Genomic DNA, 13,206 nt, shown 5'->3' on the forward strand with positions numbered 1-13,206 from the left:
TAGATTATAAGTGCCACAAAAATTACTGGGAAATGATACTTACTTAATGAATACAATGCAATAATGTAACAATAAATTTAAAAATCCTTAATAAAACTGAATAACAGAAGGACAATTAATTTATTTTTAAAAAATTTATCTCAAATGATTGGCATTTGAAGACAAGTATGCTAAATGCAGGAAGGGAGAAAAAAGCTGTTTGTTGAAATTCTGAAAAAAAGTTCTAAAAATACAGAAGTTTTTACATTTGGAGTTTAAATACAAAATAAAAGATAAATTTAATTTTAATAATGGGACTGTGGCCAGTGAAATAAAGAAGTAGGGGGTCAATGGAAGTACCCGTATATAGAATTTCTGGTGGTGTTGGGGGTAAGTGCTACTTCATTTGGGTTTGCCTTAGATAAGTTCGTATAGTCTTCTAGAACACTGTCCACGTGCCTCTGTTAAAGCAAATTGCTTGTATTTCTCCTGTACCAGGTTGCTTATGAACAGGAACTTGCTCATTTAATTAAATGTTTAGCACAGTATCTGGTATAATATAAACACCTAGTAAATGTTTATATAAATTGGATTGAATTAAGTTTTATATTTTAGTTAGACCTGGAAAAATCTAAAATATTTAATTATCTCTGCTATGCAAACATAGTCAACCATATGTTTGTATTTTTCTCCATGCCTTTCAGTGACCTATGTATTTAATTAGGGTTTATGAAGCTCAGTTATTATAACGAATAAATTTTTAAATTCATTTAAACAATAAATATTTATTGATGGCCTACTATATTTTCAGGTTTTGAGAATGTAGCCTGAATTCCTTTCCTGCATGTAATTTATGTTCTAGTGCAAATCCAGGAGATTTTAGTGATATCTTTAAGTTCATTAAAAATGTGCTTTTATTTAAAAATAAATAATTCTTAAGGCTGACTGAATATCTGCTCTATAACTTGGGGTGAAAATGTAGTCCTGCCTCTATCAATTTTTAGTTTAATGCATTGATTCTAATTCTACCTTGATAGTAAAAATTCTAGTCACTCCCTCTCTCTTTCTGGGTTTCTTTTCATCAATTGTAGTGTTACACAGTAGGGATTTGGAAAGTGGGGCGGTCAGTTGACTTCCACACCCCGTTCAGCCTGTAGTTTAATCAGTCTATCACTGCACCTGCCTCTTGCTGTCACATAGTGTCACTTTCAAAAATCAGTCCAACATAGTCTTGACAACATTGGTCTTCTATGGTTTGACACACCCATGGCAAGATCTCATTCTTTCTCTCCTGCTGCAAAATCAAATGTAACTCTCAGACTAAATTCAAACAAAGGTGCCCCATGCTTGGATTCCTTCAATCCCAACCCTTAATATTTACTTCTTTGAGATTGCAAATATGTCTGCCCTTATTTGTCCTGCATTCCACCACCAATGAATGAACACCCAAGGCAGCAGCTGGTCCCAGGAGCAAAGAATAAGCATCTTGTCTCTCACAGAGATTCTCCATCTTATTTCTCATCCCCAAAATGCAAATCCTGTGGCCTCGGAATTTAAATCCTCAAAAATACAGAATCTAACCTACACACATTCCCTCATCAGTGAGACTTGTAACCTCTGGACTCATGAGACCTTATGCCAAACCTTCTGATGAAACATCCTTCTCTTACTCAACAGTGACTTAAATTATAAGAACTCGCCCACATCTGCCATCACTGGATTTCCCATTCATTTATTCCTACCTAAATTTGGAAGAGGGCCTAGGTTCATTATTCATAAGTACTCTCTTCTTTCTTGCTATTTTATTTCTTTGCTTCAGTTCTTCTTTCTGGAGATTGTTATTATGCAGTGCACTCTAACTGATCTCCAAAGTTAATTTTTTTTTCATTTTTCCACATCCACCCTGAAGAGAGATTCCAGGCCACCTCATCCTCTAAAGACCCCAAGTTGACCTGAGAGTCATACAGCAAATGATTATATTGGTCACATCCTTGTCTCCTGCTGATTACACCACATTGAACCTCCTGGCACCAGTAATCAGTCTGGCCTCATGGTCACAGTGACCACAAACCGAACATCACATTTCTCTCCAGTTTGGCTCCTTTGACTGATCACACAGTCTGTGCTGACCCTACATATGGTTTTTAACTATGTTTGGGGGTGGGAAAGGACTATGGGAAACATGAGTTTCCTGGCACAATGCCACTAGAAAATGATCCCTTCATGAAACAAACTGACAATTTCTCTCTTTGATACTTTCCTGTTTCTCCACTTAGAAAGTTTCTCGTTAGCAGAGTTAGTTTAAGAAACAAAAGACCTGCTTCAGAAAGATTTCCCTCAAGTCTCTGCTTTTCCCAAGGAGAAGCCATTCAACTGTTCCCACCCTCCAGTTCTCTTGTGCTTGTGACCAACAGATATCCCTAGTAGCTGACTTTGGTCAACACAACTGAGCAAACCGTTGTCTAATGTGGTAGAGTTAGAAATAGATGATAAAGTTTTTCCCAAAAGGAATTGATGAGGAAGAAAACCACTCAAAAATGTTAATTCAAAACAACACAAAACAGAAAACAGGTATTTTTTTTCATTTTTCCTTTTTTTTTTGGTACCGGGGATTGAGCCTTGGGGTGCTTTCCCTTTCCCACTGAACCACATCCCCAGCCTGTTTTTATATTTTATTTAGATACAGGGTCTCAATAAATTTCTCAGGACCTTGCTAAATTGCAAAGGGTCAGGATGAGGTTGACTCTGAACTTGTGATCCTGCTTCAGCCTCTCTAGGCACTGGGATTATAGGCATGCGCCACCATGCCCAGTAGAAGAGGGCATTCTAACTGCACAAATGAATTCAAGAACGGACTAAGGATGGAGTCAGACATGAGTTAGCTTAAACTCAAATCTGCATCCAGGGCATTGTGAAATCTTGATGGAGAAGACCTGGAACAGCAAAGCAACTGAGGCCCCCGAAGCCAATAAAAGTCCAGCCTGTGATCAACACAACCCCCCTTGGAAGACCTGGCTGTGGATTCACAGCTTTGGATGGGACAATCACACCAAAAAAAGGAGCCGATGTTCACTGATCACTTACTATCTGACAGTCTACCATCTAGCCATTAAGACAATCTTTTGAAGAAGTCTTACTGTTTGTAAGATGAGGAATATTTGGCTGAGGAATGTTAAGTGATTTACTCCAAGCTACACTGCTAGTTAATGGCAGAATTCAGACTTAGATATAGAGTGAACAATTTGTTAGAGGGCAAACTAGCTTATGGTCATACCAAACAAAATGAACATAACAGTATAATATTTATATATTAACATATTCGTATATAATAACACACATAGGTGTGATATTAAAATTAGTATTTATTTGAAATTGCGATTTTTAAAAAATTCTTTTGGGTATGTCAGGTTGCTGTTATTTCAGTAAAACAAGAATAGTCAGATGGTAATTAGCAATTGGAACTTTCAAACAAATATGTTGAGGACAATTTAATACATTTTTTTCATACCCATGATACAGTAGGATATTTCTAGTTGTTTCCTCTGTCAGTAATACTCCTCTGAACTTCTTGCAGAGGAGGATATTTTTCTTTTTCTTTATGCAGTTGTATGAATATAGTCAAAAGAACAAGCAAAAAATAAATAAAATTTTGAATAAGACATGGAAAAAAAAGTGAAATGCACTTTGACTTGCAGCACTGTTTTTATCAAGCCCACATTACACTGCTTCCTGGTGTATTTCCAAAGTGATGACATCAAGCTCAGTAGCTTCTCAACAAAAGCATTTGAGCATGGGGTACTTAAGTGTTGGCTTAATAACACAGCAGCAGGTATTTAGACTTTTATAAAATTAATTTCCCAATCTCAAAAAAAATGTTCACCCACTTTATGTGTACATCCCGTTTTAGGAGGCCAGCTGCTGGTCCATCACGTTTTCTTGCATCCACTACTTCATTACCTAGCCTCTTCTGTTTCTCCTTGACTCCTCATCATTTTAAAACACTAAGAGCCGCGCTAAGTGTCAGACTGTGTCACGCTTCTTTTTTTAAGAAAAATTATTTTAAACAAAATGGATAATTTGAAGTTTAAATCTTAATAAAGAAATGAAGAAAATCATTTATTTGGGTCTTTCTTTGCTGGTGTTAGTTGTTGGCAGTGTTATTTTGAGTTCTAAAGGAATCAATTTTTCTCCCAAACAAAAAATGTTTTGCTGCATGAATTTAACAATCTGCAAGTCATATTGAACAACTCATGTGCTGTCCATCCATTCTATTTTAGGCTCTTTATGCTCTCTTCAGAGATCAACAAAGAAATTTGAAGATACAGCATATAAATTTGTTTTACGATACTCCTGTTCTGCATTTCTATTCTCCAAGAATTTCCCAATTAAAGAAGGGTATTCTTCCTGTGCCCTATTTTAAAAACACAATTTTGCATCAGGTCCACATTTTAACCTCTTTTTCGATTCCAGAAACAATGATAGCTATCCTTTAGGCCCATGTCCAATAAGGCTATTTTCTTCCATTTCCATAAAGTCAAAGTTTTATAAATTGCTTCTACACATTTTAAAGAAAAAAAAGATCAAAAACTTTCATTAGATAATTTTCAACATCACAAGTAAACAAGACACACCCCTTTTGAGCAGAGTTGTATGTAAAATACATAGCACATGGCAAGAAAGATCTTTTCATTTTCTTTAGCAGGAAGTTTACAGACTGCATGGGGAATTCCAAAATTTACATTAGCACTGCCTGATGAATATGTAGATAGATGAGTTAAGTTGTTTGTATTTAAACAAGATGTCAACTTCTTGTTTTATGTTTTCTGCTGTTCCAACAACATTTTCAGAGAAATCAAGGAGATGATTTGAGACTCCATTGTGCAAATAAGTTACCTAAGAAATAAAAGAACTATTGCTGTTGCCACAATCCAACATATCAGATGTTATACTGTACACAGCATGATTAGTGATAAGATTTGACAGAAACTGAGCTGTGCTATAAGGGGACAAAGCATCTGTTATTAAAACACTCTCAATTGCTTGCCCATGAGGGTATTTTTAAATGTAATGTGAATCAGCAAACATACCCTTACTCGGTATCTGAATCAGTTGAAAGCTATGACAATCTGTACTTACTGGGACATTATGCCCAAGCTATTCCTTATTTACTACGGTATTTTCAGAGGAGGCAGTTTTTAAAAATTTACTTAAAAGCATTTGCCTATCTCATTTTAGATTTTAAGATTCAGTCTCCATATGTGCTTTTTACAACTTCTTCTCAATATTCCCAAACCCAAATTGTTTTCTACTTGCAATTTTATCCATTTGATACCATAAACAGTCATGCTTCAGTCCCTACATTTTCAGCTATTATGCAAGTATTATACTGTTCCTCCAAACTTCCACACCCATCACTGAAATCTAGTGAGAGGTTTTCCAGGGGTATGAGTACTTCAATACTAAAACAAGGACAGTCTTGAGTAAACAGAAAGTGGTAACCACCCTAAGCCACCCTAGATCTGACTCTTGTCTCACTGTATGATGTAAGCTTCTCATAGCAAGTAGCTTCCCTGAATGCCCACCACATGGTAACTAGCTGTACTTGACACTTGCATTTCAAGTGGTTTTCCATTCCTCCAGTCTGGTTAGCTTTCTTTCTGACTATCTGAACCAGGACAGAGCAGTGCACCTTAAAATAGAGAAATGATGTATTCCTTTCACATCACAAGTAACTTTGCTAAAGACAGATTTGTCTTATAAGTTGCATTTCTTCAGGATACTACAGGAAGGACAGTAAAATATTTCTATGGGGGAAAAATTACCATGGGTGAAAATGATATACTATCATCTTTTGCATTCGTAATAAATCTGAAGAAGAAAATTGAGCTATTTCTCAATGAATAAGCATTTGAACTTAAGATCTGAACTTCAGTTTGAAGACTGGTAGATTCTGGGTTAACTTCAGTCATAGGATCCCTGCTTTTAAACTGGATATGGTTATTGTAAAGTTCACATTACATCTGCAATGTAGAGAAAAAGGTTTACTAATGATTGTTTCTGCATAAAGTTTCAAATGATAACACTGATGATAGTTTCCTTAAGGAAATAAGAAAGAGCTATCTGCTTAGTTTCTTGGGTTTTATGAGTATATGATTTTTTAAAACCAATTAGCTCTGAATCTCATCTCATATATGACAATATTTTCTTATATATATAAACAGTCAAAATAATTGGTTACGGACATCTTTCCTTGGCTGGACTTCATGTAAACATCTGGCTTCTATTCTCCGCATGCTGTTTGTCCGCGGCACTATTATTATTATGTAATAAAGCAATCCCAGCATAGCATGAATCTGCTGTGTGGGTGAGTATATTCATGTGCACATATGTACTCCCATTACTCACCAACACTTCTAAAACAGAGCTGCCTGCTTTTTCTCCAGTGAAAATCCAATCTGGAATATAACTTTACTTGTGTTCACTTTGACATTTGTGCTATGTAATAACATATCTCATTTTCCTGGAAATGTATGAGAAAATTCTTCTTTTAATTTTTTTAGGGGAGGCATGAGAACCATTTATTATCAAATATTTTTCATCATTCTCTGTACCTATTACCTTGTATGATATTGAATTTTATATATTAATTAACACACTTCTGATTTTCTGAAAGTGTTTTTCACAATTAAGTTTCTTAAAAAGCATTCTCTGGCTTCTGCTCATCTTTACCTGCTAGTCGTACACTGGGATCTATATAAATTTCCCCTGTTCATCCAAATTGGAATACTCACAATTGTGCAGTTAAGCAGCACAAGTCTTAGTTACCTTAATTTATCATAAGCATGATCTTCATCTTGCTGATCTCTGAGAAACGTGCCTCTTCTCTATCAGGTTCTAAGGAAGGACTTAACATGGTTATTGGCCACAAAATGTTCAAATTATTTAAGTTATCAGTTCACACTGCTCCAGTTAATTTGTATTGTACTCTTCCAACCTTGACATCTTTTCTTCCAACATATATTCCATATCATCAGAATCACATTCCCTTAAATGTTCTATCTGGTGTTGATGTCTTTATTGATTTCTTTTACTTGCTCAAATAGCAGCCTTTTAATATTGTCTTGTCACCATGGCAAATTATTCTGGGCATCTCTTACCTTATCAACCTCTCTGTGACTTTCTCCATCATCCTGAAGAGTATTTATCTATTTGACCACATCTTTCTTATTGGTGTGGGGAACTCTTGAAGATGGAGACTAAATCTCATTCATTTTATCAGAGCCCACAGCACCCTGAAATGTACTTTCTCAAGAAGTGCTTGTTGGAATGATGAATTTCAACCCACATCCTTCTTAATTTTTGGTTCTAACAAATAAGAAATTGGCTAAAACAGTATAGAAATTACTCTGCTCTACTCCTTACAGCTATTCTGCAGACTTTATAGGAATGACTACCTGATGGTCTGTTACTGACTTCTCTAATCATTTCTCAGAGTCCTGCTACTTGACTATTTGACATATGATTTCTCTTTGAAGTTGCTCTCTCTTCAGCAATGCCCTCTAGTTTCTTAGTTCAATTCATACTTGAATTCATGCAGTCTTTTTTTTTACTGATCTTATCTGCTTAGTCTCTGCTCATATCTTCTTAGTGGGGGCCTGCTATATCACACTTCAAATTCAGAAGTGGTTTTGCCCTGTTAAGTTATCACTCTCTTAAAACACCAGCATATTATCCCATGGAGCCTGGTGCTTGCAGATCCAGACCCTGTTAGAGTCATCAGTATGTCCTTGCAGAAGAGTTAACAGCACAAAATAGTTAATAAACATTCAAGATAGATAGATGATGCTATGACCAGTTCTTTATAGTCCGATGCATGAATCATTTTCTACCTTAGATACCAAATCTAAGATACCTATCCTTTTTCTATTTTTTTATATATTACTTTCACCCTAGTCAGGTTGAATTATCTTTATCTCCTCAGGTAAACCTCAGTGTTTAAAGTGGACTTCCTTCCTATACAATTTTTGTTCTTACTCAAAGCAATTGAATACTCCAACAATGTACACCTGATAGATTATAGTTAAAACTATGGACTCTCGATTAGACAGACCTCTGTTTGAATCCTAACTTCATCACCCAGGTATATTTTATTGGATGATTTCCTTAGAATTTCTAGTCCCATTTCCTTATCATTGAGGAAAGTAAGACCTACTTCTTAGGAGTCTTCTGGGTAACAAATGCAACCAGTGTATATAAACTTCTCAGACTATTCCTGGAACATATTAGGGCCCAATAAATGATAGCCATTGTTAATCTCAGTTGTTCTAGAGGCCTTTCAAACCCACATGAGGCGGTCTAAGGGTAAACGAGATGTTCTAAGTTTCCCTGAGACAAACATCAAAATATCCCTTTCAGGATTATGAAAATACCCACAAAGACAGAGTGAGACAGAAAATAATACACAAAGGGAGTAGTCTATGTCCTTTCCTATAGTTTCTTGAGCACTTCTGCATGTTTTTATAGGACTTAGAATTATGAGAGCTTGATAGTTAATCAATTCATCAAAGTTCAGAAATGACAAAAACTCTAATCCAGAAATAAATTAGTGCTCACCCTATCCACACATTTATTTTAAATTTTTACTATCATTGTAGAAACTTATGTATGCTACTTAAAGTCAGAGTTGCCTTCCCCTCTTTTTAAATTGAAATGTATTTTTTACCTGATTGATAAAACATAAAACTATACATATTAATGGGTACCTTGTAACATTTTGATATATGTATGCATTTTGTAGTGTTTAAATCTGCATTTATCCTTTCTTTATGGTGAAACAGAAATTTCTTCTTTCTAGCTTTTTGAAATGTACAGTACATTACGTATAATCAACCGATGAATGGGTAAATATACATATACATGGTGGAATACTATTTAGCCATTAAAAATATGAGATTCTGTTATTCACAACAATGTGGATGGAATAGAAGGTATTTATGTTAAGTAACATAAGCCAGGCACAGAAGGACAAGTATTGCATGATCTCAATCAAACATGGAATATAAAAAATGTTTATCTCATGGAAGTTGAGAGTCAACTGTGATTACCAGAGGCTGGAGGAAGAAGAAGGGAGGGAGAGGAGGGGAGAGATGATCAATGGGTACTTAGTTTCAGAGTAGCCATTTGAAGTTATCTTCTAAAGAAGATAAGGATGCACTACCCCTGCTTTTGTTGCATATGTTATGTAAACCAGTAAATTCTTCACTTGAGCATCAAAAGTGAAAAATTAGTAAAAATTAGTGCCTAAAATTAGTAAAATTTGAAATACTTCAGAGCTAATTATTGAACTTTCACAGCCCTTTAAAAATTGACTGATGAAATGGGCCACATAGGTTTAAAAAGATCATTCCTTTTATTTATTGTGTCCTTAGAATTCTTCAGGGGTGGTTTTAGAATGGTGGCTAACTGTAGAACAGATTTTTGTTTTTCACTCTGAAGCTACTGATTACCATCTCTTGGGTTCTCAGTATGAACCTACGATTTCCTCATTGGAGCTGGCTGAACAATTGCTAAAATCAATTGCTAACAACTACATTGATTTAGACGTACAGTGAATTGGTTTTGAATCGAATCTAACCACATTCTTTGGGGCAGCAGGCTTTACCTTGAACTTTTGATACCTTTTGCTTAAAATATTGACAGTAAATAATCTTGTTTGATTCAGTCAAAATTCTTTTTTCCTTGACTTGTTTTTCTCTGCCTCACATTGAGTGTGGGCATTCTTCACAAAGCTGGAGTGACTCATTACTTAGGTTATAGCGAAGGCAATTCACATTCCTCTCTAGGGCCGTCACCATGAGGCCCGTGGAGGAAATAAATAAATAAATAAAAGATTTCCAGTAATTGGGTGGAGAAAGGTGTGGGTCTGAGGCCTTCTTTAACTATTCTAAAAGAAGTCATTTTAGTGGAATTAACTCATGTTGGGAGGGTGGGAAAATTGATGCCCTATTTTTAATTTTAAGGGGATTTACACCACATTCTTCCTTCTTAACAAAACAGTGGCAGCAATAAGGGCATTACCTGCCAACATTAACTGATGTAAAACAGACTTGAAGAACTCCCTCCATTGTCTCCCCTGAAACGCCCGCTCATTATGCACACCCCAGTTGGGATGAAGGATCTGATTTTGCTGTAAATGTCAGCCAGAGCCCCGTTTGTTTTTTTTCCCCAACAGGATTTCAAAGGTTACTCAAAAATGATGTTTTGCAGAAATTATAAAGAGAAAGAGGTTTTCCTAATGAGAATATGATCTCTGAGACTCGCTGTTTTTCCTCTTTTTTTAAAGTGTTCTTATATGCAGCTTTCTATTGAGTCACCCTTCAATAGTTAAGCTCTGAAGTCAGCATTGGATGTCTGGCTTATATGTAAACTAACACCAGTTTGTGGCCTGCAAAATATGATTTCAAAAGCCAGTTGCATTTTAAAAAGAAAAAAACTACTTTTTTTTTAAGCTGGAAAAAAAAACCTACTGCAAACCATAATCGGATAGGCAGCATTTTTCCTGAACTTAAAATATCCATGTGCCATTTTATAGATAATTAATTCTTTAAATAACAAGGACTCAGTAGATGATTGCCATTTGATTTCAATCCTATTTATTTAGGGGAAATGGAAGCTGTAAGGACATATACTTCATTTCATAAACACAATGAAATCACACCTTTTATTCACCTATCCAGCAAATATTTATTATTTTGGTTTTGTTCGGTTTTGTTTGACAGCTCCGTCAGGCTGTCAATGATTTCACACATGACCACGCAACCAAAAAGACAGGGCAAACTGTTAGAAAGTCTTTTTCCTGATAACTTCTACTTAGAGATCCATTAACTTTCACAAGCAGCAGTAGTAATGTCCTTTACATCAGAGACCTGGGGTGGCAGAGCTGAAGAGCAGAATGTAAGGGGAATGTCAGTCCTACCTGCAATGTTTTGGAGGAACCCCCCTCTCAATTTGGATAATTCCAAATGGTATCAATTGTATTGCTTTTGGTATTAGAATGAGATGAAGGAGAGCAAAAGAAAATAAGAAGGAAAAGAGAATGAGGTGATCCTATCTTCTCAATACCCTTCAACAGGTTTTCTTGAATGTAATGCTCAATCCTCCTCTTTCCTTGGTTCTTCATCACTCTACTTGAAATAGAGCTTCTGTTCTACCCAATTAATCCTTACTGTTTTTGTTGAACTAGCTAATGTTCTAGCTTCTATTTATAGCTTAACCTGATTGCTTCATTTTGTACGCTTTTTTTGCCTCTGAAATCTTGCAGTGCTGGTCAATACCAATGATATTAGCATTGAACCTATTCTTTTTGTCTTGTTTTGGCTAGAGGGTAAATTCCTTGCATTCAAAAAGTGAGATTGTTAAGTGTATCTTTTATTCTTATCTTTTCTATCTCCCATCGAACATAAGATGAATGTGCACAAGAAATAAGAGACAAAAATACCTCACGAACATTTTCATTTAGCAGTACTATTTCCCAATAAGGGGTAGTCAAGTGTCCCTAAAAGACATAGAATTTATAAGTCATGAAAGAAGTCCATCTTATAATTGTGAATCACTATTGTGACCAAGTTTTTCCTATTCATAGTCAAAAACTCCTGCTTGCTGTACTGAAAGAGTCATCGTTAACAATTGAAAAATTCTTATTTCTGGGGCAGGAAAACTGAAAGCCGACAACACATCTGTAATCTCTTTTGAATTTAGGTATTCATTCATTTAACCAGAGATAGAGAAGACCTGGATGTGCTCTCTGGGCTTAGTCAAATATGAAATTTGTTGCATTTTTTTCTCCTTATTTTTTTAAGCATACAAGTGCTGTTTTATTGTTGTTGCTTGGTTTTTACTGTTGCAGTCTTGGAGAGCTCTTTTGAGCTAATGGAAGCACATGCAACATGCAGAGAGAGGAGTTTCTGACCCCACACAAAGTAAGAGAACATAACTAACAAAGCCTTTCAATGCTGCAAATTAGAAAAGCATTAAATATGGAATGTAAACCTTGAGAGCAATATTTGGATAAAAATGATGGGCTTTCTGAACATCCTGGGAAAATAAAAACATGAAGGCTATGAATGGAACAATCTTTCTCCCTCTCTTTTTAACCACTGTCATGGTTATGGGCCTTTCATAGATATGACTATTTTTCAAACCATCTATATTTGTTTTTGTAATTTAGTATATTTACACCAGCGTGAAAAGACCAGTGGTTAATATGGCAAATCCTTGATCAAGCTCAAAGAGCTACCAAATCAAATAAGACAGTGGCAAATATTTTATCTGTTCTGTTTGAATAAAGAAATATGGTGAAATATTGAAATCATGAAGGTAAGTTTTCCATGAGGCAAGATTTTTGATAGCTGCTGGTTTATTTTAAATTTTCAGATGTACTTCCTAAATATAAATCCTTAAGTGATATTTTTTATTTATTGAGAGGCCCAAGTTTCTGTAAAGCACAAGAAATAAAGAATCAATAAATGGGAAGGGTTCAAAGCTTCTTCACAGCAAAGGAAACAACCAAGAACATGAAGAGAGAACCTACAGAAGGGGGGAAAATCTTTACCACACACATATCAGGTACAGCATTCATCTCCAGGATATATAAAGAACTCAAAAACCTTAACACCAGAACAACAAATAACCCAATCATTAAATGGGCAAAGAAACTGAACAGACACTTCACAGAAGAAGAAGTATAATTGATCAACAGATATATGAAAAAAAATTCAACATTTCTAGCAATTAGAGAAATGGAAATCAAAACTACACTGAGATTCCATCTCACTCCAGTCAGAAGGACAATCATCAAAAATACAAGCAACAATAAATGTCAACGAGGATGTGGGGGAAAAGGTACCCTGGTGGGAAATTGTTTCAATTGTTTCAATACTATGGAAACCAATATGGAGATTCTTCAGAAAACTTGAAAAGGAACCACCATTTGACCCAGATATTCTACTCCTCAGTTTATATACAAAAGACTTAAAATAGCATAATACAGTGTCAAAGCCACATCAGTGTTTATAGCAGCTCAATTCACAATAGCTAAACTATGGAACCAACCTAGGTGCCCTTCAACAGATGAATGGATAAAGAAACTGTGGTATATATACACAATGGAATATTATTCAGCCATAAAGAAGAACGAAAGGATGTCACTTTTGCAGGTAAATGGATGGA

Source organism: Sciurus carolinensis, chromosome 1, assembly GCF_902686445.1.
Source record: "Sciurus carolinensis chromosome 1, mSciCar1.2, whole genome shotgun sequence".
Classification (NCBI taxonomy): Eukaryota; Metazoa; Chordata; class Mammalia; order Rodentia; family Sciuridae; genus Sciurus; species Sciurus carolinensis.